Consider the following 24,733-nt stretch of genomic DNA (forward strand, 5'->3'; position numbering starts at 1 on the left):
CGAAATCTGCGTGTATTAAAATTAAATTTGCACTACTTCTACCACAGCATTTATTTTTATTTTTAGTATTGTTTAACTCTTGGCAGATTGCTGTAGTTTGCTTTTAGGCACAATTTAAGTAAATAACCGAATTTTTCCTTGATTGAACTTGCTTGATATTTGCAGAGATGGAGGTGTCGGGTTATTTTTATAAATTTATGCTCATTTTTATCCAGATTGTACAATGTTGCTCATGTCTGAGTCTATATTTTGTTATTAATTAATCTATATTCGTCGTTTTTAGAGATTACCAGTTGTGAACGCGGGTTTTTTCTGTGTACAGCGTGATCAGCCAATTACAGCGAGGCTGTGGCGCATGCGCACCAGAAATGTTTGTGTTTAACATTTGCTTTTACCAAACAAATGCAAAACCTCGTTTAGAAAACCAAACGAAGAATAAAGAAGAAAACTGGTTCATTCACAGCGTTAACAAAAGTATAACAGAGTCATTAAGGTAGGCGAATCAGCTGACTCAACATTTAATTTGATTTTAAACCAAATTTGTTGAGAAGAGATTAGCATGGCCAGTATAAGCTTCAGACGGTATGACAAACCTTGAATAAAAATACCGTAGTATCACAATATTGTGATTACTGCTCTAAAATAAGTTCTTTTTAAATGTCTGAGTAAAAAACAACCTTTTTATCACATTAAACACAATACATAATATTTTAGAACAGTAAACATGTCAGGCTAAATCATTTAAATAAATCATTGACTTCTGCTCTCTTCGTTTTAAGGAAAAAAGCTGAATTAATATTGAACATGTTGTGTGTAATACCGGCTGCTCAATATTGTTTAGATGTTAAATGACAGTCAAGCTGTATTAACATTAAATGTGCACTACTTCTACCACAACAGTGCAAGTATTATTATTTGTTATTGTTTAACTCTTGGCAGATTGCTGTAGTTCGTTTTTAGGCACAATTTGAGTAAATAACCGAGTTTGTCCTTGATTGAACTTGCTTGATATTTGCAGAGATGGAGGTGTCAGGGTTATTTTTATGAATTTAAGGTCATTTTGAACCAGATTGTACAATGTTGTTCATGTCTGAGTCTATATTTTGTTATTAATTAATCTATATTCGCCGTTTTTAGAGATTACCTGTTGTGAACGCGGGTTTTTTTCTGTGTACAGTGTGATCAGCCAATCACAGCGAGGCTGTGGCGCATGCGCACCAGAAATGTTTGTGTTTTACCGTTTGCTTTTACCAAACAAATGCAAAACCTCGTTTAGAAAACCAAACGAAGAATAAAGAAGAAAACTGGTTCGTTCACAGCGTTAACAAAAGTATAACAGAGTCATTAAGGTAGGCTAATCAGCTGACTTGACATTTAATTTGATTTTAAATTAAATTTGATGAGAAGAGATTAGCATGGCCAGTATAAGCTTCATGACAAACCTTTAATAAAAATACCGTGGTATCAAAATATTGTGATTACTGCTCTAAAATAAGTTCTTTTTAAATGTCTGTGTAAAAAAAACTACTTTCTTTATCACATTAAACACAATATATAATATTTTAAAACAGTAAACATGTCAGGCTAAATCATTTAAATAAATCATTGACTTCTGCTCTCTTCGTTTTAAGGAAAAAAGCTGAATTAATATTGAACATGTTGTGTGTAATACAGGCTGCTCAATATTGTTTAGATGTTAAATGACAGTCAAGCTGTATTAACATTAAATGTGCACTACTTCTACCACAACAGTGCAAGTATTATTATTTGTTATTGTTTAACTCTTGGCAGATTGCTGTAGTTTGTTTTTAGGCACAGTTTGAGTAAATAACCGAGTTTGTCCTTGATTGAACTTGCTTGATATTTGCAGAGATGGAGGTGTCGGGGTTATTTTTATGAATTTAAGGTCATTTTGATCCAGATTGTACAATGTTTTTCATGTCTGAGTCTATATTTTGTTATTAATTAATCTATATTCGCCGTTTTTAGAGATTACCAATTGTGAACGCGGGTTTTTTTCTGTGTACAGCGTGATCAGCCAATCACAGCGAGGCTGTCGCGCATGCGCACTAGAAATGTTTGTGTTTAACATTTGCTTTTACCAAACAAACGCAAAACCTCGTTTAGAAAACCAAACGAAGAATAAAGAAGAAAACTGGTTCGTTCACAGCGTTAACAAAAGTATAACAGAGTCATTAAGGTAAGCTAATCAACTGACTCAACATTTAATTTGATTTTAAACCAAATTTGATGAGAAGAGATTAGCATGGCCAGTATAAGCTTCATGACAAACCTTTAATAAAAATACAGTAGTATCACAATATTGTGATTACTGCTCTAAAATAAGTTCTTTTTAAATGTCTGTGTAAAAAACAACCTTTTTATCACATTAAACACAATACATAATATTTTAGAACAGTAAACATGTCAGGCTAAATCATTTAAATAAATCATTGACTTCTGCTCTCTTCGTTTTAAGGCAAAAAGCTGAATTAATATTGAACATGTTGTGTGTAATACCGGCTGCTCGATATTGTATTGATGTTAAATGACAGTCAAGCTGTATTAACATTAAATGTGCACTACTTCTACCACAACAGTGCAAGTATTATTATTTGTTATTGTTTAACTCTTGGCAGATTGCTGTAGTTTGTTTTTAGGCACAATTTGAGTAAATAACCGAGTTTGTCCTTGATTGAACTTGCGTGATATTTGCAGAGATGGAGGTGTCAGGGTTATTTTTATGAATTTAAGGTCATTTTGATCCAGATTGTACAATGTTGCTCATGTCTGAGTCTATATTTTGTTATTAATTAATCTATATTCGTCGTTTTTAGAGATTACCAGTTGTGAACGCGGGTTTTTTTCTGTGTAGAGCGTGATCAGCCAATCACAGCGAGGCTGTCGCGCATGCGCACTAGAAATGTTTGTGTTTTACCATTTGCTTTTACCAAACAAACGCAAAACCTCGTTTAGAAAACCAAACGAAGAATAAAGAAGAAAACTGGTTCGTTCACAGCGTTAACAAAAGTATAACAGAGTCATTAAGGTAGGCGAATCAGCTGACTCAACATTTAATTTGATTTTAAACCAAATTTGATGAGAAGAGATTAGCATGGCCAGTATAAGCTTCATGACAAACCTTGAATAAAAATACCGTAGTATCACAATATTGTGATTACTGCTCTAAAATAAGTTCTTTTTAAATGTCTGAGTAAAAAACAACTTTCTTTATCACATTAAACACAATATATAATATTTTGGAACAGTAAACATGTCAGGCTAAATCATTTAAATAAATCATTGACTTCTGCTCTCTTTGTTTTAAGGAAAAAAGCTGAATTAATATTGAACATGTTGTGTGTAATACCGGCTGCTCGATATTGTATTGATGTTAAATGACAGTCAAGCTGTATTAACATTAAATGTGCACTACTTCTACCACAACAGTGCAAGTATTATTATTTGTTATTGTTTAACTCTTGGCAGATTGCTGTAGTTCGTTTTTAGGCACAATTTGAGTAAATAACCGAGTTTGTCCTTGATTGAACTTGCTTGATATTTGCAGAGATGGAGGTGTCAGGGTTATTTTTATGAATTTAAGGTCATTTTGAACCAGATTGTACAATGTTGTTCATGTCTGAGTCTATATTTTGTTATTAATTAATCTATATTCGCCGTTTTTAGAGATTACCTGTTGTGAACGCGGGTTTTTTTCTGTGTACAGTGTGATCAGCCAATCACAGCGAGGCTGTGGCGCATGCGCACCAGAAATGTTTGTGTTTTACCGTTTGCTTTTACCAAACAAATGCAAAACCTCGTTTAGAAAACCAAACGAAGAATAAAGAAGAAAACTGGTTCGTTCACAGCGTTAACAAAAGTATAACAGAGTCATTAAGGTAGGCTAATCAGCTGACTTGACATTTAATTTGATTTTAAATTAAATTTGATGAGAAGAGATTAGCATGGCCAGTATAAGCTTCATGACAAACCTTTAATAAAAATACCGTGGTATCAAAATATTGTGATTACTGCTCTAAAATAAGTTCTTTTTAAATGTCTGTGTAAAAAAAACTACTTTCTTTATCACATTAAACACAATATATAATATTTTAAAACAGTAAACATGTCAGGCTAAATCATTTAAATAAATCATTGACTTCTGCTCTCTTCGTTTTAAGGAAAAAAGCTGAATTAATATTGAACATGTTGTGTGTAATACAGGCTGCTCAATATTGTTTAGATGTTAAATGACAGTCAAGCTGTATTAACATTAAATGTGCACTACTTCTACCACAACAGTGCAAGTATTATTATTTGTTATTGTTTAACTCTTGGCAGATTGCTGTAGTTTGTTTTTAGGCACAGTTTGAGTAAATAACCGAGTTTGTCCTTGATTGAACTTGCTTGATATTTGCAGAGATGGAGGTGTCGGGGTTATTTTTATGAATTTAAGGTCATTTTGATCCAGATTGTACAATGTTTTTCATGTCTGAGTCTATATTTTGTTATTAATTAATCTATATTCGCCGTTTTTAGAGATTACCAATTGTGAACGCGGGTTTTTTTCTGTGTACAGCGTGATCAGCCAATCACAGCGAGGCTGTCGCGCATGCGCACTAGAAATGTTTGTGTTTAACATTTGCTTTTACCAAACAAACGCAAAACCTCGTTTAGAAAACCAAACGAAGAATAAAGAAGAAAACTGGTTCGTTCACAGCGTTAACAAAAGTATAACAGAGTCATTAAGGTAGGCGAATCAGCTGACTTGACATTTAATTTGATTTTAAACCAAATTTGTTGAGAAGAGATTAGCATGGCCAGTATAAGCTTCAGACGGTATGACAAACCTTGAATAAAAATACCGTAGTATCACAATATTGTGATTACTGCTCTAAAATAAGTTCTTTTTAAATGTCTGAGTAAAAAACAACCTTTTTATCACATTAAACACAATACATAATATTTTGAAACAGTAAACATGTCAGGCTAAATCATTTAAATAAATCATTGACTTCTCTCTTCTTTTAAAGGCAAAAAGCTGAATTAATATTGAACATGTTGTGTGTAATACAGGCTGCTCAATATTGTATTGATGTTAAATGACAGTCAAGCTGTATTAACATTAAATGTGCACTACTTCTACCACAACAGTGCAAGTATTATCATTTGTTATTGTTTAACTCTTGGCAGATTGCTGTAGTTTGCTTTTAGCTACAATTAAAGTAAATAACTGAGTTTGTCCTTGATTGAACTTGCTTGATATTTGCAGAGATGGAGGTGTCAGGGTTATTTTTATGAATTTAAGGTCATTTTGATCCAGATTGTACAATGTTGTTCATGTCTGAGTCTATATTTTGTTATTAATTAATCTATATTCGTCGTTTTTAGAGATTACCTGTTGTGAACGCGGGTTTTTTTCTGTGTACAGCGTGATCAGCCAATCACAGCGAGGCTGTGGCACATGCGCACTAGAAATGTTTGTGTTTTACCGAACAAAACCTCGTTTAGAAAACCATTGTTTATTGTTAAATGAGAACGGATTTGGACTTGATTAAGACAGATCAGAGAACTGAGAGTGTGTCTGTGTGGTGTTTACCACTGTCCTGTCTTTAATAAACTGCAGACGTGATGCACCAAAGCCAGTGGTGTCGGAGAATTCTTTGTGGTGAGGGATGAAGTCTGCTACATATGATATTTTTGGAAATCACCAAGCGACCTCCCCCCTTTTCATTGTCTCCTCCACTTTCAGAACCACTGGTCTAGCAAATACAAATCTGAACCGGAAGTGATGCAACATGTTGTTTCATGGCGCTCATTTGCAGCCGTAGTGTTACTTGGGCATATATAGGCAAAGCATTTTTTGTTGTTATTTTGGATAGATAATGAAGCAAACTTGTGTATACAGTAACCATGAACAATACAAGCACTTATGTCAAGTTATTGATGAGAAAATCAGCCCCATCTGTAGTCTTTATGTGATCTGAAGTCATGTATTATTGTAGTTAAGCTATTTTGGACTGAACCCAGCATGTCTTTATCTAGAAACGCTAGATTTTAAGTTCTCACATCCCTGGTGTTCACTTTGGATGAGGTCCTAAAATAATTGAGTTCTCATTGTTTCTGGCACTGTCTGCGTAGCTACCATTAAAGGGAACTGGATCTTACCTTCACTCTGGTGATTATGATTGGAGCGCTTCCACTTTACAAAACACACAAAATATTAAGAGCACTCTTTAGCACTGACTCAAATGAATCACAATTAGTGAAATAATCCACTCATGTCTCTATTTATTGTTCATCATTGTGTAGGTGTTTGTCATTGGTAGAAGAATAGCGCTGGTTGCTCTCTTTCACACAATTACAGTCAATGAGGACTAAAGTGTTTACACTTCAAAAGCTCCAGAAAAAGTCACGGTAGTTTACAATGAGTAAATTAAAGATATTTTTCATTGTTCAGCAGTATATATGCAGCCCTAATCGATTTGTGAACCACATGACTATTAGTGTCTGTGAATATTTAAAATTAAAGTTGTTATTAATTGTTGGTCATCCAGTCTTTAACATCTTTGATACACTCAGATAGCTCAGACAGTTCAGACATCTCATCAGGTTTAGTTGAAATATACAATTTTCATCTGCGTAACAGTGAAAGCTGATCCCATGTCTTCTAGTAATGTCTCCCAGCGGTAGCATGTATATTGTAAATAGCAAAAGGGCCTAAAGCTGATCCTTGAGGCACTGACTTGTGAAAGCTGCCCATTAATATTCGCAAACTGGTAACGATTATGATCATGTTGTTCATTTCGGTCACTAATCATGATGTATATGATATGATATAATAAGATTTTCATACTATTACATTTACATTTATTCATTTAGCAGACGCTTTTATCCAAAGCGACTTACAAATGAGGACAAGGAAACAATTTACACAACTATAAGAGCAACAATGAATAAGTGCTATAGGCAAGTTTCAGGTCTGTAAAGTCTAAGAAGGAAAGTATTAGTAATTTTTTATTTTTATTATTTTTTTTTTTGGGTACAGTTAGTAAGTGAAGTGGAGACTAAATAGTTGAGTTTTTAGTGGTTTCTTGAAGACAGCGAGTGACTCTGCTGTTCTGATGCAGTTAGGGAGTTTATTCCACCAATTGGGCAGATTGAGCGTGAGCGTTCGCGAAAGTGATTTCTTCCCTCTTTGGGATGGAACCACGAGGCGACGTTCATTCACAGAACGCAAGTTTCTGGAGGGCACATACATCTGCAGAAGTGAGAGCAGATAAGAAGGTGCAAATGCAGAAGTCGCTTTGTAAGCAAACATCAGAGCTTTGAATTTGATGCGAGCAGGAACTGGCAGCCAGTGCAAACGGATGAGCAGCGGAGTGACATGTGCTCTTTTAGCTTCATTAAAGACCACTCGTGCTGCTGCATTCTGAAGCAGCTGAAGAGGTTTGATAGAGTTAGCTGGAGGCCCGGCTAGTAGAGAGTTGCGATAGTCCAGTCTGGAGAGAACAAGAGCTTGAACAAGGAGTTGAGCTGCATGTTCAGATAGGAAGGGTCGGATCTTTCTGATGTTATAGAGTGCGAATCTGCACGATCGAGCAGTGCTAGGGATGTGGCCAGAGAAGTTCAGTTGGTCATCAATCGTTACTCCAAGGCTTTTCACCATTTAGGATGCAGTAATGGTTGCCCCATCCATCTGGATTGAAAAGTTATGATGTAGAGTCGGGTTGGCAGAAACTACAAGCAATTCTGTTTTCGTGAGGTTCAGCTGAAGATGATGATCTTTCATCCAGTGTGAAATGTCCAACAGGCAGGCTGAGATGCGAGCTGGAACCGAGGGATCATCAGGATGAAAAGAGAGGTATAGCTGGGTATCATCAGCATAGCAGTGGTAGGAGAATCCATGTCTCTGGATGACTGGTCCTAGAGATGATGTGTAGATGGAGAAGAGAAGTGGCCCAAGAACAGAGCCTTGAGGTACCCCAGTGTTTAGATGCTGTAGGTTGGACACCTCTCCCCTCCAACACACCCTGAATGACCTGTCAGAGAGGTCATTCAACAAGAGTATTACATCTCTTGTTGTAATGACATTACATTACAACCCCTCTCCCCACAAGTTCAAACCTTGTATGAGTTTCTTCTGTTAAACACAAAAGAAGATATTTAGAAAAATGTTAGAAATCTGTAACCATTCACTTCCATACTAGCAAAAACAAATACAATGGTAGTCAATGGAGACAGGTTTCCAACATTCTTCAAAATATCTTCTTTTGTGTTTAACAGAAGAAACTCATGAAGGTTTGAGGCAAGTAAAGTGGGAGTAAATGATGACAGAATTTGTCATTTTTGGGTGAACTGACTGTGCTTTAAAGCAAACTGGCAGCACGGCTTCTGAAAGCGGGCCTGAGGATTCTGGCGTTTCTGTCAGTGTTATTTTCTCCAGGCCAGAACTCAGTGTGTGACAGACTGTCTGTTCTGCACCTTCGCAAACTCACTCATCTGGAATTTGTCCTTCTCTTCTCATCACATCACTGGTCGTCTTTCTGCACGGATCCTGATATACAGCGCTAGAACTGAGCGATAACACAGAAATTCTTGATTATGATAGAAGTCATCGCGTCTTCATAATAATATATTGTTGAAGACTAAATTATTTACTTTCATGTGAAATTTAAATTTTACTTAAAGTTATTTAATTTAATAAAATTTAAAAAAATTTAAAAATCTTAAAGTTATTAGTAATTTAATAAATAAATTTTTTTTTTGCCTGATTTCTCAAAACCTGTTGGTGAGTCAAAATCAGGGCTAAAATCATGCAGTCTGAACTCAGCATTAGGGTAATTAGGCTATGCTAAAAGGTGTAATAATATTAACCCTAAAATAGCTTTAAAACAATTAAAAACTGCTTTTATTCTAGCTGAAATAAAACAAAAAAGACTTTATCCAGAAGAACAAATATTAGAGGAAATACTGTGAACAACTCCTGAATCTGTTCAACATCATTTGGAAAATAATTGAAGAAGAGTAAGTATTTTACAGGAGGGTGAATCAATTTCCCCTAAGCTGTATATCATCATATTGCACAGCTCTTAACGGCAACAAAACTGAGCAGAAAGGCAAGAACATCCTTTAGAAAATGTCTTCTAGAAACTAAGGGTGCTTTCACACCTACACTTTTGTTTCGGAACGTGTCTCGTTTGCCCAGTTAGCGCGGTTCGTTTGGCATATGTGAACAGGGCAATCGCGCTCTGTTCCGCGCCAAAGTAATCGCTCCGAGATCAATTAAATGAGGTGGTCTCGGCTCGATTGAAACGAACCCTGGAGGGGATCGATTGCAGTGAGAAAGCGTTCCGTTTGGAGCGCGGTTATATCACAGTGTTTTATGGATATGTAATAGGCTTACGGCTATATGAAGAGAGAATTATGAGTAGGGCGGGAAGTTTCGCGAGTCTCCGGATGCCCGCAAACGAGTGATGATCTCCCGGTAATCTCGCATCTCCCTCCCGGTCCTCAAATAGGCATCGTCGCGCACCCTTTTCTCCCCTCCCCACCGCGTCTCTCCTCAGACACGTCGCACGCACCCTGTCAATCACCACCAAACCACCACCTCTCCTGACAGCTGAGCGGGACGCTGCAAAATAAACCCTGACACTCTGACCAATGTGAGGAGAGTTTACTCGCACGTGACTTGTTTTAGCTCTTTTGGTCCGATTAGTAACTTTGCAGTGTGAAAGTGAACCGCTCCAAGAGCAAAGAGCAACAATGTAACAATTATATTCTCTGTTTCAGAACAACTGAATCGATTCACAGGTGTGAAAGCACCCTGAATGGTGGTAGGGAGAGGTGAGAAGGGTGCGCGACGATGCCTATTTGAGGACCGGGAGGGAGACGCGAGATTACCGGGAGATCATCACTCGTTTGCGGGCATCCGGAGACTCGCGAAACTTCCCGCCCTACTCATAATTCTCTCTTCATATAGCCGTAAGCCTATTACATATCCATAAAACACTGTGATATAACCGCGCTCGGATCGGAACGCTTTTTCACTGCAATCGAACCGCTCCAGGGTTCGTTTAAATTGAGCCGAGACCACCTCATTCAGGCGATCTCGGAGCGACTACTTTGGCGCGGAACAGAGTGCGATTGCCCTGTTCACATATGCCAAACGAACCGCGCTAACTGGGCAAACGAGACACGTTCCGAAACAAAAGTGTAGGTGTGAAAGCACCCTAAATCAAGTGTGTGAGATGTGTTTACAGGCTCAAATGTGAGTGTGTGTGCAATTATGGAGACCTGAGCGTTGGGTCATTTGACAAACAGCTGCTTTTTGACTCATTAACAGCTCTATAATTATCCATCAGCAAAACCATCACTTATATTCTCCCTGCATCGCTCTGTTGTTGAGTTATTACTGACACCTTGATTTTGCACGGTGGCTCAGTGGTTAGCACTGTCGCCTCACAGCAAGATGGCCACTGGTTCGAGTTCCGGCTGGGTTAGTTGGTGTTTCTTAGTGGAGTTTGCATGTTCTCCCCGAGTTGGTGTGGGTGCTCTTGTTTCCCTCACAGTCCAAACACATGCACTATAGAGGAACTGATGAACTAAATTGGCTGTAGTGTGTGAGTGTGAATGTAAAAGTGTATGGGTGTTTCCCAGGACTGGGTTGCAGCTGGAAGGGCATCCGCTATGTGAAACATATGCTGGAATAGTTCAGTCTGCTGTGGCGGCCTCTGAAATAGAGACTAAGCCAAAGGAAAATGAATGAGGCGTCACTGTGGCGCGGTGGGTAGCACGAACGCCTCACAGCAAGAAGGTTGCTGGTTCGAGGCCCAGCTGGGTCAAGTGGCGTTTCTGTGTGGAGTTTGCATGTTCTCCCTGTGTTGGCGTGGGCTTCCCTTCGGGTGCTTCAGTTTATCCCACAGTCCAAACACATGCGCTATAGGGGAACTGATTCACTAAATTGGCTGTAGTGTATGAGTGTGTCTGTGTAAATGAGTGTGTATGGGTGTTTCCCAGTGCTGGGTTGCAGCTTTGAAGGGCATCTGCTGTGTAAATCATATGCTGGAATAGTTGGCGATTCATTCCACTGCGTTCCACTCTGAAATAGAGACTAAGCCGATGGAAAATGAATGAACTTGAATAGCCCTTGTTGAAATTGCAAAGGTGTGTGTGTGTGTGTGTGTGTGTGTGTTCAGGATATAATGATGCTCTTCTGTCTGCTTCTCAATCCACCGTCAGCTGTTTGTTTGTTTGTTTTGCTAATATTGTGTTTCTCTAATAATCTGATGTGAAAACAAACGGTGAGCTCCGCTAAATACGAGCTCGAGCTAATCTCAGAGGCGTCGTTTGTTGGCCGTCGTTCTGCTTTTATTTCAATTAAGCATGTGGGATGTTAAAAATAGCTCCTGAGAGTTGTGTCTCCAGCAGAATACGCTGTTTCATGCGAGATCGCTGCACTTGTATAAGCTCTGACAGCGGGGCAGATTGTGTAATATCTGCAGCTTTGTGTGTGCGTGTGTGTGTGTGTGTGTGTGTGTGTGTGTGTGTGTGTGTGTGTGTGTGTGTGTGTATGCAGTGGCTCTGGAAAAGTGCTTTCCGCTGTATTTTCCTCCTGGATGAGAGTTTGAGCTTTGCTGACTGACAGATTCTCCTCCTTATTCTTCACTTTGAGGATTTTCTGAGTCTCTCACACTTTCTCCAGTTTCTGTGTCCGACATCACCCCAAAAACACGTTCACAAAACATCTTACAGGGATAGTTCAGCCACAAATTAACATTCATTCATTTTCCTTCAGCTTAGCCCCTTATTTGTCAGGGTTTGCCACAGCGTAATGAACCACCAACTATTCCAGCATATGTTTTACGCAGCTGATGCCCTTCCAGCTGCAACCCAGTACTGGGAAACACCCATACACACCCATTTGTACAAACACTCATACACTAGAGCCAATGTAGTTGATCAGTTCCCCTATAGCGCATGTGTTTGGACTGTGGGGGAAACCGGAGCACCCGGAGGAAACCCACGCCAACACGGGGAGAACATGCAAACTCCACACAGAAACACATTATAATGTTTTTATTCATTCATTTTCCTTCGGCTTAGTCCCTTTATTTATCAGAGGTCACCACAGCGGAATGAACCGCCAACTTATCCTGCATGTGTTTTACACAGCAGATGCCCTTCCAGATGCAACACAGCACTAGGAATTCACACTCACTAATTCACACACACTCATACACTACAGTCGGTTGCAACCCAGGCTCATTCTGGAAACTCAGCCCCGCAGACGTTTCTGGAGACTGCGAAATACGTCTGGGAGGTACGTCTTTGTGCAGATTTGTCTTACTTGATTTCTGGAACCGATCTTCCCCGGATTCGAACCCGGTCGTTAAACACGGCGGGCTCCTCCTCCTCAGCGCCTCCGCTTTGCCGTCGAAACACGACGAGCTAACCGGACAAACTGGTTGCGGCGGGAAAGCCCTCCACACGGAGAAGGTGAGCCATCAGCCGGCGAGCGCGAAGAGGAGCGGCGTCACACCGCCCCATAGCGTTCGCTTAAAAAAACGAAATGCAGCCATACGTACCTCCGGTCACGTAAATCGCTGCCTCAAGAGACGTCCGCAAGACTACGTTTTCAGAATGAGCTTGGTTCATCAATTCCCCTATAGCGCATGTGTCTGGACCGTGAGGGAAACCAGAGCACCCAGAGGAAACCCACACCAACATGGGGAAAGCCGGGACTCAAACCAGCAACCTTCTTGCTGTGAGGCCACAGTGCGTCACCAAAATAATAATATAATTATTAATAATATAATAAGAAAATTCATAAAACTAAATATTCATCATGTGATTTATAAATCTGACAAAATTAGCATATTATTTTAAATACTTTTCAGATAAAAATGGTAAAAATGGGTGGTGATTTTAATTAAATGGTTATTTAAAAAAAATTACAATTATAAAAAACTGTTGAAGTTTTATCATTATATATTTTTGGATATTAAAATATAATTGTTTTTGAAAAAATTAAAATTTGTTAATACAAATTAATTATTATTAAAAATATGAATGCTTAAACTAATATTTTTATTTATTTATCATTATGATATTTTCATTCATTCATTTTCCTTTGGCTTAGGCCCTTTATTCATCAGGGATCGCCACAGTGGAATGAACCACCAACTATTTCAGCATATGTTTTGCACAGCGGATGCTCTTCCAGCTGTGACCCAGTACTGGGAAACACCCATACACTCATTCACACTCATACACTGCGGCCAATTTAACTTATTCAGTTCCCCTATAGCGCATGTGTTTGGACTGTGAGGGAAACCGGAGCACCCGGAGGAAACCCACGCCAACACTAGGAGAAATGTGTGTTCAGTATGCCATTCATACTTCATAACTAGAGCTTCCGTGCTCCTCTGAGTTGTTATACAGTATATATATATATATATATATATATTGAAGCCGCCAGGAACATTGCTGCCTTTTTTGGCTCAACAACTCCTAACATACATGACAGATGAAATAAATGTTGAATTGTGCATGAGCGAGTGCTGCTGCAGGTGCAGTTTCAGCTTCAATCCCCCTGGAGCAATCTGTGTTTGGCTGAAGGGTGAAATGTGCATCTTTTCTTCTCTTAGGGATCAAATAGTGGCTGTAGCAGCTCTCAGCATTTAACCTTGTTTATTAGGTCAAAAGTGTTTCTAAAAAGAGAGAGCGACTTGAATTTCAACAACTTTTGAACAGCATTGAAAAAGTTACCCTATAGTGAAGCCTTTAAATGTCACTTTAAGCTGTATAGAAGTGTCTTAAAAATGTCTAGTAGAATATTATCTACTGTCATCATGGAAAAGAGAAAATAAATCAGTTATTAGAGATGAGTTATTAAAACTATTATGATTAGAAATGTGTTGAAAAAATCTGCTCTCTGTTAAACCGAAATTGGGGGAAAAAATAAACATGGAGTCTAATAATTCAGGGCGGCTAATAATTCTCACTTCAGCTGTATTTCTACTTTCCTAGTGCCTCAAATTGATTTTTTTTGCATGACTAACAAAAGAAAATTGCACAACTGGCAACAAAATCAGCGTTTCCATGCATACTTATAACCACAAATAAAAATGTCCAAATAATAAAGTCTGATCAAAACAACGAAGCAAATTAGTTTAGACTTGAAAATATAATTTCAAAACAAAAAAGCATGATATGAGGTCTTTTCTTAAAGGCAAATGGGAAACGTGTTACTGCTACCCAGATAGAGAGAGAGAGAGAGTGAGTGAGATCCTCTTTGACATCTCCCATTGCAAACGTGAGGAAACAGTTTAGCGTAAGAGTTTCACAGCTGAGCATCTGTTGCCTCGGAGTGTTAATGAAATGATCAGACAGTGTTAATCAGCCCTGACGGATCGGGTGAATCCCACAAAACTCACTGATTGCCCAACGGATCGGCTCATCTTGACCAGTGGATCCCTGCTCGTCCTGTGTCTGTGTGCACTGGATCCTTTTATGAGTTCAGCTTGTGCATCATTTCAAGGGTTATTAAATGCGCTGAAATGTTTACCAGTTGGTGAATTTGGAAGAGAAGTGGGTCACTTTCTGGTGCAGAACAAGTCAATGTAGGCTCATTGGAAATATGTGATCCTCAGAGCACAAAACAAGCCATGAGTGTCAATTTTTACATCTGATGTCTTTTTTTAAAACAATTAAAAAGCAGGATATAAAGTTGAGGAATTCTTTGCATTAAAAAAATTATTTTTTTTGCTCCAAGACCTTTAAGTATTTAGAATAATGCTGCTTAAATCTCTAAATATTTACTGTCACCAACTGATGTCTTTTTTTACCATTAAAAAGCAGTAAAAACCTGAGTAATTTTTTGCATTAAAAAAAACTATTTCAAGCATAAAATGGTGCAAATTCCTGCAAATATATCCCTGCAACTTGAGGTTTTGACCTTTAATAATCCAGAATTTGGCTCCTTGAATCTCTAAATATTTACTGTCGGCATTTGATATCTTTTTGAACCATTAAAAAACAGGATTATTGGATTTATTTTTATTTATTTTTTTGCATTAAAAAAGTCACATTTCAACAATAAAATGCTGTAAAATCCTGCGAATATATCCATGCAACTTGTAATGCAAACTTGTAATGTTTTTTTGTGCTCCAGGACCTTCAAAAGTTCAGAATAATCCTCCTCAAATCTCTAAATATTTACTGTTGCCACCTTTTTTTTATTGTATGCCCATATTCACAAAACATTAACATCAAAATGTTTTAACATGTTAAAGAGAATGTACAGTCTTGAGAGTGAAAGTAACAGAGAAATTAGTGTAAAAATATATATATATAAAAATAGGTGAAGAATAATTAAAAGTACAATTACATCATCTTAGAGTAGTCTTTAAGTGTAGATTAAAACAAAAAGTGTAAATGAATGTCAAGGATGTTGTGTTAATTTAAGAGAGCTCTTTTATGTACTCCCAAAGGGGAGACCAAATTGACCAAAATCTATCAGATGTTTTATGTTTGTCATAGGTAAGTTTTTCTAATGGTAGCCATGTAGCAATCTGTGATATCCACATTTTAAAAGATGGAGCTCGTGATGCAGACCAGAGTAGCAAAATACTGTCGCCACATTTTTAAAATGACTAACCAATGACTTATTTTTTAAGTCATTCAAAAGTATAGGATCAGTTTAAGATTATTTTTTTATTGAATTAATTTTTTTGCACTGAATAAACATTTCAACCATAAAAGGTTATAAATTATACAAATATACCTATGCAATTTGATATTTTGTGCTCCAGGACCTTAAATAATCCAGAATATGGCTCCTTGAATACTTTCGCCAATTGATGTATTTTTTTAAAGCAATTAAGAAGCAGAATAAAGTTGAGCAATTCTTTGCATTAAAAAAGAGAACATTTTCAACTATAAAACATTGTAAATTCCTACAAATACACCCATGCAACTTGTTTTTTTTTTTTTTTTGTTGCTGCAAGACCTTAATTCAGAATAATGATGCTCAAATGTCTAAATATTTGCTGTTGGCATCTGATCAGTGTCTTTTTAAAGCTATTAAAAAGAAGGATAAAGTTGAGGATTTTTTTTGCATTAAAAAAATAAATTACAAGCACAGTATGTTACCTGCAAATATACCCATACAACTTGATATTTTGTGTTGCAAGACCTTCAATAATTTACAAATGAATAATTTACTTTTACCAACTTGCGTTGTGAAAATGTAAACAATTATAAAGAAAAACAAAGTGAAGGAATTCTTGCCATTAATAAAAATCATACTATTTCTGCCATAAAATGTTGCATTTGAGGTTTTGTGCTGCAAGACCGTCAAGAATTCAGAATTTGACTCCTTGAATCTCTTAATATTTACTGTTGGCATATGATGTCTTTTTAAACCATTCAAAACAGGATAACGTTGAGGAACTTTTTGCATAAAAGTAGTCTCATTTCAACCCTAAAATGTTGTATATTCCTGCAAATATAGACATGCAACTTGTAATGCAACCCATGAAACTTGATGTTTTGTGCTGCAAGAGCTTCAGGTATTCAGAATAATCCTCCTCAAATGTCTAAATATTTACTGATGTCTTTTTAAAGCGATTAAAAAAAAGCGTGTCCTCTGCTAATCGGCGGTGACGCGGCTGCGGCTGTAATGATGCATGTGTGTGTGTGTGTATATGAGTGATGGAGAGCATCAGCGCTGAACTTTAAAGACGCTCCATGATGAATCCCAGCCGCCGAATATGACTGTGTGACTTCAGCCAGATGGAGCGGTTGGTGCAAAAGCATGCTCCATCTGTCAGGCGCATGACACCTCCATTTCCGCGCAGCATTTTACATGCTTAATATTTCAGCTCGCCTTTGCTTCAAAGCAGCGGCTGACAGGTCGCATGTTTAGAAACGTCCCGACCTGTTTCTCTGATTTGACTGCCTTCGATGCGTGCTGAGAAACAGAGTTGCCAAGCCATTGCTTCTTACAGACACTCCATATCTCTAGGAGAGAGCTAAACAGTGTGCATTTCTGAAGTGAGTGTGTTTGACAAACCATCTGTAGAATCTCTCTCTCCCCATATGCATTGGACACTTAAAGGAGTTATGTTCCTTTATACACGGTGTATAGTGCGTCTCTGATGTCTCTATAGTGTGAAGTTTCAGCTCAAAATTGAATGGCTGCCTCCTTGTTTTCACCAGCTTGCAAATTATGTGTTTAATTGTGTTTTGTCACTTGTAACCGCTTGGAGGGGATCGGTAAAATGAGGTGCCGGATCCGATTTCAGAGGTTCCGAACCAGCATGTTCCGGCACAAATTAAGCCCTGTGTGTGTGTATATATGTATATATATATGTGTATATATATATATATATATATATATATATATATATATATATATATATTGATTTTCCCATGTTGTCACCCAGGGAAGCAGTGTGTTTGAGCTTTTCCTTCAATACTATTCCACAGTTGTGCCTCATATTAACTTAAATGTTGTCAATTAGCCAATCAGAAACCTCCAAAACCCTGACATCATCATCTGAGCTTTATCAGAAGCAGAATAATCTTATCGTGTGTAAACTTGACTTTCAAGAAGAGTTATAACAATTTTTCTATAAACTATAAAAATTTCCCTCTTATTATTCTGTTATTAAGCAGAACAGAAACAAATCTGATCATCCTAACGTGCAGACTATATGGCTAATATGTTGTTTAAATACAGTAAATTAAATAAAAACAATAGAAACATAAAAATATAAGCTTTAGATGAAATGTTGTAATGTTTACCACAAACTACGTCTGAATATAAAGTATTAACTCTCTATTCCTAAAGATGTTCAGTGACCAAACTCTTACTTTAATGCAGATAAAACTGCTTTGTTTAATGGCGCCAATAATAATTGTCTATATTTACTGAGAAATGGATCAAAATAGTATTTTTAAAAAAAAGTGGTGTTTGTTTACTCTGTGCACTGTATATACAGTTGAAAGCAGAAGTTTACATGTACTCTAAAGAAAGGAACATAACCATTTAAAAAAAATGTCTGAGGTAAATCACACAAAACGTTTACTATTTTAGGTTCATTAGGATTACCTAAATGATTTACTTTTGTGTAACTGAGTCAGATTTGTAGGCTGTCTTGCTCGCACAAGCTTTTTTAACTCTGCCCACAAATGTTCTATAGCAGTGGTTCTCAAACTGTGGTACGTGTACCATTAGTGGTACGCAGCCTTCCTTCTAGTGGTACGCGGAGGAATGAAAGATGTCATGTACATGCTACACACATTTCAAAATTGATAAAAAATTATGTATATAATATGTCATATATGACACATAGCCTATATTTCTGATGTAATCTGCCATGTTTTTTTAACTGTGCAGAGTTGTAGCTGCTTTACTGGGCCTACTGCGCTACTGTATTTCAATACTGCTTATTTTGGTGGTACTTGGAGAGACAATATTTTTCTGAGGTGGTACTTGATGAAAAACGTTTGAGAACCACTGTTCTATAGGATTGAGATCAGGGCTTTGTGATGGCCACTCCAAAACATTCACTCTGTTGTCCTTAAAGCACATGTGAACTTATTTGTCAGTGTGCTTAGGGTCATGATCTGTTCAGAAGACCCATTTGTGGCCAACGTTTAAATCCTGGCTGATGTGTTGAGATGTTGCTTCAGTATTTCTCCATAATGTTCTGTCTTCATGATGCCATCTATGCTGTGAAGTGGACCAGTCCCTCCTGCAGCAAAACAGCCCCACAACATGATGCTGCCGCCCCCATACTGCACAGTTGGGATGGTGTTCTAGGCTTGTGCGCTTTCCCCTTTGTCCTCCAAATGTAACACTGCTCATTATGGCCAAACAGTTCAATCTCAGCTCCATCAGAGCACAGGACATGTGTCCACACATCAGTCTTTTTCCAGTGTCATTATCTAATGGTAATCTGGCTTTGTTGTTGATTCTGGCTTGTTGATTTTCCATGTTGTCACAGAAGGAAGCAGCTTATCCTTCAATACTATTCTACAGCTGTGCCTCATATTAACTCAAATGTTGTCAATCAGCCAATCAGAAACTTCCAAAACCCTGACATCATCATCTGAGCTTTATCAGAGGCAGAATAATCTTATTGTGTGTAAACTTGACTTTCAAGAAGAGTTATAACAGTTTCTCAACAAATCTCTCTCTCATTATTCTGTTATTAAGCAGAACAGAAACACATCTGATCATCCTAACTTACCTAAAAGAGAAAGAGTTCAGTCACAGTAACATCTGACATGTTTTTAAATGGTGATGTGCCTTTTCATACAGTGGATGTAAACTTCTGGCTTGCTACATATAGAGCCATTTCATTGGCAGTGCAGCGGCTGGTATTTAAATGTTTCTGTCGTGTCTCGTCGTGATTGGTGCAGACAGATAAATAGCTTGTCGCTGGAATCTTGTCGCGTGTTGTTAGCACATGGTGTAAGTAACACCGATGATAAATGCGGTCAAAGCACCGCCGTCAGCTTGCCTGTCTCCACCGTGACACTTGAGAGCGAGTGTTTGCGTTAACGTTTTAGCTGGATGTTTTACACACCTTGAGCTGTCAGGTTTGCTCCGTCTCGTATGCGCTAGCGCTGTCAGATGCTAATGCAGACGGACATCCCAGCAGGTGGAGCGCGTCCGTTCACTCCACAAACCTCATTTTACAGCTATTATGGAAATGACTCTTCCGGGGCATGAAGACAGCGCTATGAAGAGCCTCTGGATAAATGTCAGTTCAGACGTTTAGATCTGAATCTGACTGTGATGAGGTCTCGCGTCTGCAGAATGGAAATTAATGTGTGACTGAAGAGTTTTAATGGACTGAGAACTTACTGTGACATGATACCCAGAGTTTAGACATTTTTATATTACAGGACTGTCAAATGCTTGATTCTGATTGGCTAATGAAGGCTTGTTCTATGTTATTTTCAGATAAACGTACAGAAAAAGTAGTTCCGGCAGATTTTGAGCACATTACAGCTCTATATCACTACACAAAATCATTTCAGTTATTACAAAAATAGATGCTAATGCCTGATATCACAACGCTGATCATATAATTTCAGTGATTTCACAGCTAGATGCTAATGGTCTAATCTGATTCAATGATCTATGCTAAGCTAAGCTAAAAGTGCTACGGTCAGACCTGGTTATTTTTCTGTTGATGCTTGATTCTGATTGGCTGATGAAGATTCATTTTTATTAGTGCTATTATTTTCAGATAAATGTACTGTTAAAGTAGTTCCGGCAGTTTTTGAGCACATTACAGCTCTATATCACTACACAAAATCATTTCAGTTATTACAAAAATAGATGCTAACGGTCTAATCTGATTCATTGATCTAAGCTAAGCTAAAAGGGCTCCCGTCAGACCCGGTTCTATTTCTGTTGATACTTGATTCTGATTGGTTCAATTTTAAGGTGTGTTGTTATTTTCAGATAAACGCAGATGTACAGTAGTTCCGGCAGGTTTTGAGCACTTTACAGCTCCATATCACTACAGTGATTATTTTAATGATTTGAGTTATTTTACAGCTAGATGCTAAGGGTCTAATCTGATTCAATGATCTATGCTAAGCTAAGCTAAAAGTGCTCCAGTTAGAGCTGATTATATTTTTGCTAATACTTGATTCTGATTGGCTGATGAAGGTTCATTGTTAAGGTGTTTGGTTTTTTTTTAGATAAACATACAGATAAAGTAGTTTCGGCAGGTTTCGCACACATAACAGCTTCATATCACTACGCTGGAAAATTTTGTTATTTCACAGCTAGATGCTAAGGGTCTAATCTGATTCAATGATCTATGCTAAGCTAAGCTAAAAGGGCTCATGTCAGACCTGGTTCTATTTCTGTTGATACTTGATTCTGATTGGTTCAATTTTAAGGTGTGTTGTTATTTTCAGATAAACGCAGATATAAAGTAGTTCCGGCAGGTTTTGAGCGCTTTGCAGCTCCATATTACTTGGCTGAATGATTTGAGCTATTTCACAGCTTGATGCTAATGGTCTAATCTGATTCAATAATCTAAGCTAAGCTAGAAGTGCTGCCGTCAGATGAAGGTTAATTTTTAAGATGTGCAGTTTTTTCAGATAAACACAAAGATAAAAGTAGTTCCGGCAGGTTTTGAGCACTTTACAGCTCCATATCACTACAGTGATTATTTTAATGATTTGAGTTATTTCACAGCTAGATGCTAAGGGTCTAATCTGATTCAATGATCTATGCTAAGCTAAGCTAAAAGTGCTCTCGTTAGACCTGATTATATTTTTGCTAATACTTGATTCTGATTGGCTGATGAAGGTTCATTGTTAAGGTGTTTGGTTGTTTTTTAGATAAACATACAGATAAAGTAGTTCCAGCAGGTTTCGAACACATAACAGCTTCATATCACTACGCTGGAAAATTTAGTTATTTCACAGCTAGATGCTAAGGGTTTAATCTGATTCAATGATCTATGCTAAGCTAAGCTAAAAGGGCTCATGTCAGACCTGGTTCTATTTCTGTTGATACTTTATTCTGATTGGCTGATGAAGGTTCATTTTTAAGGTGTACAGTTATTTTCAGATAAATGCACAGTTAAAGTAGTTCTGGCAGGTTTTGAGCTCTTTACAGCTCCAGATCACTACGCTGATTATATTATTGATTTCAGTGTTTTCACAGCTAGATGCTAAAAGTCTAATCTGATTCAATGATTTATGCTAAGCTTAGCTAAAAGTTCTCCCGTCAGGTTATAATTTGGTTGATACTTAATTTTGATTGGCTGATGAAGGTGCATTCTAAGATGTGCCGTTACTTTCAGATAAACGCACAGACAAAGTAGTTCCCACATGTTTTGAGCACATTACAGCTCCACATCACTCCGCTGAATGATTTCAATTACTTCAGAGCTAATTTGGCAATAAAAGAGTAAAGTTTGGATGACAATGGTCATGTATCTTCCATTTTTACGACAGGTCTGTTAAATGCTTAATTTTGATTGGCAGAAATATTTTTAAGTAAACACACAGTTAAAGTAGTTCCGGCGGGTTTCATCTCAGCTCCATCTCTGACTGATATTTGCTCCAGTTTATCTGGAAGTGATGATTATATCCTCTTTCGTTTCTCTTTGACTGGAAACGCGGCTTTATTTGCTAATATTTAATGAGATATTCTAGTTTTGTGCATAAGTCTAATTGGCATCTTTAAATGGAAACAGCTCGTGTGTTATGATGATCTTTGGTACTGCTGTTTTTGTCCTGTTCCCATACGGCGGTGTTTGCATGACGCTCCAGAAGTGCTCGAGGGAATACTGTGGTTTTATCATGATTTAAAAAGCTTGGCGCCGTCACGCCGCTGTCTTGTTAGTGTGTGTTGTGCGTCCCGAGGGCTGTGTGTGAATGGGTGGCCGGTGTTTCTGCACAGCTCCAGGTCTTTTTCTGAGTGTGTGAATGAGCGATCGGCTGGAGGCTCTTGGCAGGACTTTAGTGTCTCTCTGTGGGCAACAGTCATTGAAACACATCTCACACTCCTGTTCATGCATGAGCACAAGATGGAGGAGTCACGGCGTGCGGGAGGAGACACACACGCACACACACAAGCATCCTCTTCATTTTACCCTTTCTTTCCTTTCTGCACCCATCAAACTTTGGCAGAGGCTTATGCAACATCCTTATTGTCGACGACACTTTCATTTCAGATGGGTTCTTCTTTGGTTGCATGAATAAAAAATCAATCAATAAATGTTTTAAAGGAGCGCCGCATTAATTGTAAATAGAGAAAGCTTTTAAAATGGGTCGCCATGGCGATGGGAGTATAAACACAGGGAACCTTTGGGGAGTTCAGTTCCTTTTTATTAGCATTTTTGCTGTATTCAAGTTGCTTTAGAGAGAAAAGCACAGGCCATATATGTATACAATAAATAATAGTTTTATTTATTATCTGAGTCTGAACAATCTTTTATTTTGAAAAATGACTGTATTCTCTCAGTTACATCTCGGTCACTTGAGCACCCAAATTTAACACACAAGCAGCAAAATGAGTAAGAAACAGACGTCTTTGGAAAATTTCTCTGCTAAGAGGAAAATGGCCAGTGAATGACCCGCGAACTGCCAAGGAATAGATTCGCAACCTACTTGTCAACAAATTAGGTGGATCCACCATGGCTGTGCAAGAAGATCAACTGGTGGAGATCTCAAATAATGGCAGCCTTTAGGGGGCATTCGCATATCGCAGATATTTGCACAAGTTTGTGCAAAGTTTGCACAAGTTTGCTGCTGTTTCCAATGGAGGTGCGCGGCTTGTGAGCACAAGTGGCATGACGTGTTTGCACCATTAAAGCCCGGGCCGCGAGCACAACGCAAGTCACGTGACAAGAATTGACCAATCAGCTTCAGCTTGTATGGAATATTTACATTTCGGTAAGACTAATCAGGCTCGTAGCCAGCCTGATGAAAGGAGTGGGGGGTTTTTCTCAAAAAGTGGACTTTTTTCAGTTATACGCCTTAGTTTCTATTTAACTATGAGACTTAAATACTGCATTTTAGTGAAATGTTTTTGCTGGATTAGCTAGTCAGATGTCATCATAACCACACTTTTTTAATGTACTAAAATATTTCCTAAATAATATAAATAATACATAATAAATAATAAATAAAAATACAAATTTATAACATCATATATCATTAGGAAAAAATAGCAATCTGTTAAAAAAACTGTAGCCTACTGTCATTTATTAGACAAAAAACAAACTGGCCAGCACATTCAACTATCCTCAGTCACATTTGGCCATTTCAATAAAAAAATAATAATTGAACATAATAATAATAATAATAATAATAATAATAATAATGATAATACAATAATAATGAATTCTTCAGAAATTTTCTAGCTTCTTCTGGGAAGAAATAGTACATTTGACAATTGGATAACAACAATAGTCTAAATATATTTAAATTAATTTAATATGGTCCACTTCTGGTGCTTCACACCTTTTTATTGCTCATTTTTATTTCAAGAAAAAGGTCCAAGATTTAGAATAAAAGTTCCCTGTAAAATGTTTTCTCTGTTCTCCGTTCACCTGAACCGCATGTGTTTGGACTGTGGGGGAAACCGGAGCACCCGGAGGAAACCCACGCCAACACGGGGAGAACATGCAAACTCCACACAGAAACACCAACTAAGCTGAGGATCGAACCAGCGACCCGAGGATCGAACCAGCGACTGCGCCACTGCTTCGCCTATATAATAAATATATTATATAATATTAAATTACCTGAAAAAATTAAAAGGAAGGACAAATTCTGGACCTTTTTGCCATGGGGGGTGGTTCGTTCGAACTACTCGAACCCCTCCTGGCTTCGGGCATGCTAATTTTCTTAGATAAACATTGAACACACAAACACTGGAGTGCTTTGTACTTTTCTTCATGAATAAAGCTTGCATCAGAGCGACAGCAGTTTTTTGTCAGCTTTTCATACTCTAAAGCAGGTCGCACACCAGAAGCGACGCTCGGCGGCGCGCCGCGCAGCGCCACGCAGCGCCACGTATTTTAGAATTCTAATCATAGGTTTCTATCAGGATCCGGCGACGGCTCAGGACGCAGTTCATTTTTCAGCCGCGCCACAGAGCGCCATCTGATTAGTTTCATGTTAAATATCATTCGAATGTGCGCGTCTGGTGTGCGATACTTTAATCTGTCATGTACGC

The 24,733-nt window shown here is 37.9% G+C and overlaps 2 protein-coding genes across 15 annotated transcripts in view; both read left to right on the forward strand.

Moving 5' to 3' along the window:
- myo18b (myosin XVIIIB) overlaps nucleotides 1-24,733 on the forward strand; it is a 673,005-nt gene that overhangs the window by 153,693 nt on the left and 494,579 nt on the right. The gene's annotated exons all lie outside the window — the stretch shown is intronic.
- The window catches only part of sez6l (seizure related 6 homolog (mouse)-like), a 93,718-nt gene that overhangs the window by 1,080 nt on the left and 67,905 nt on the right, over nucleotides 1-24,733 (forward strand). For 4 of the 14 annotated variants that reach the window (XR_012386580.1, XR_012386583.1, XM_073915232.1 and 1 more), the window contains exon 1: nucleotides 4,611-4,750. The exons of 4 other annotated variants lie outside the window; for them this stretch is intronic. The gene's annotated coding sequence lies outside the window, so the exon portion shown is untranslated. Of the gene's footprint in view, nucleotides 1-364; nucleotides 494-3,799; nucleotides 3,900-4,610; nucleotides 4,751-24,733 lie in introns of those variants that run through there. 6 more of the 14 variants (XR_012386581.1, XM_073915231.1, XM_073915235.1 and 3 more) reach the window with 2 other exon arrangements.

The sequence above is a fragment of the Danio rerio genome, chromosome 10 (assembly GCF_049306965.1).
Source record: "Danio rerio strain Tuebingen ecotype United States chromosome 10, GRCz12tu, whole genome shotgun sequence".
Lineage (NCBI taxonomy): Eukaryota > Metazoa > Chordata > Actinopteri > Cypriniformes > Danionidae > Danio > Danio rerio.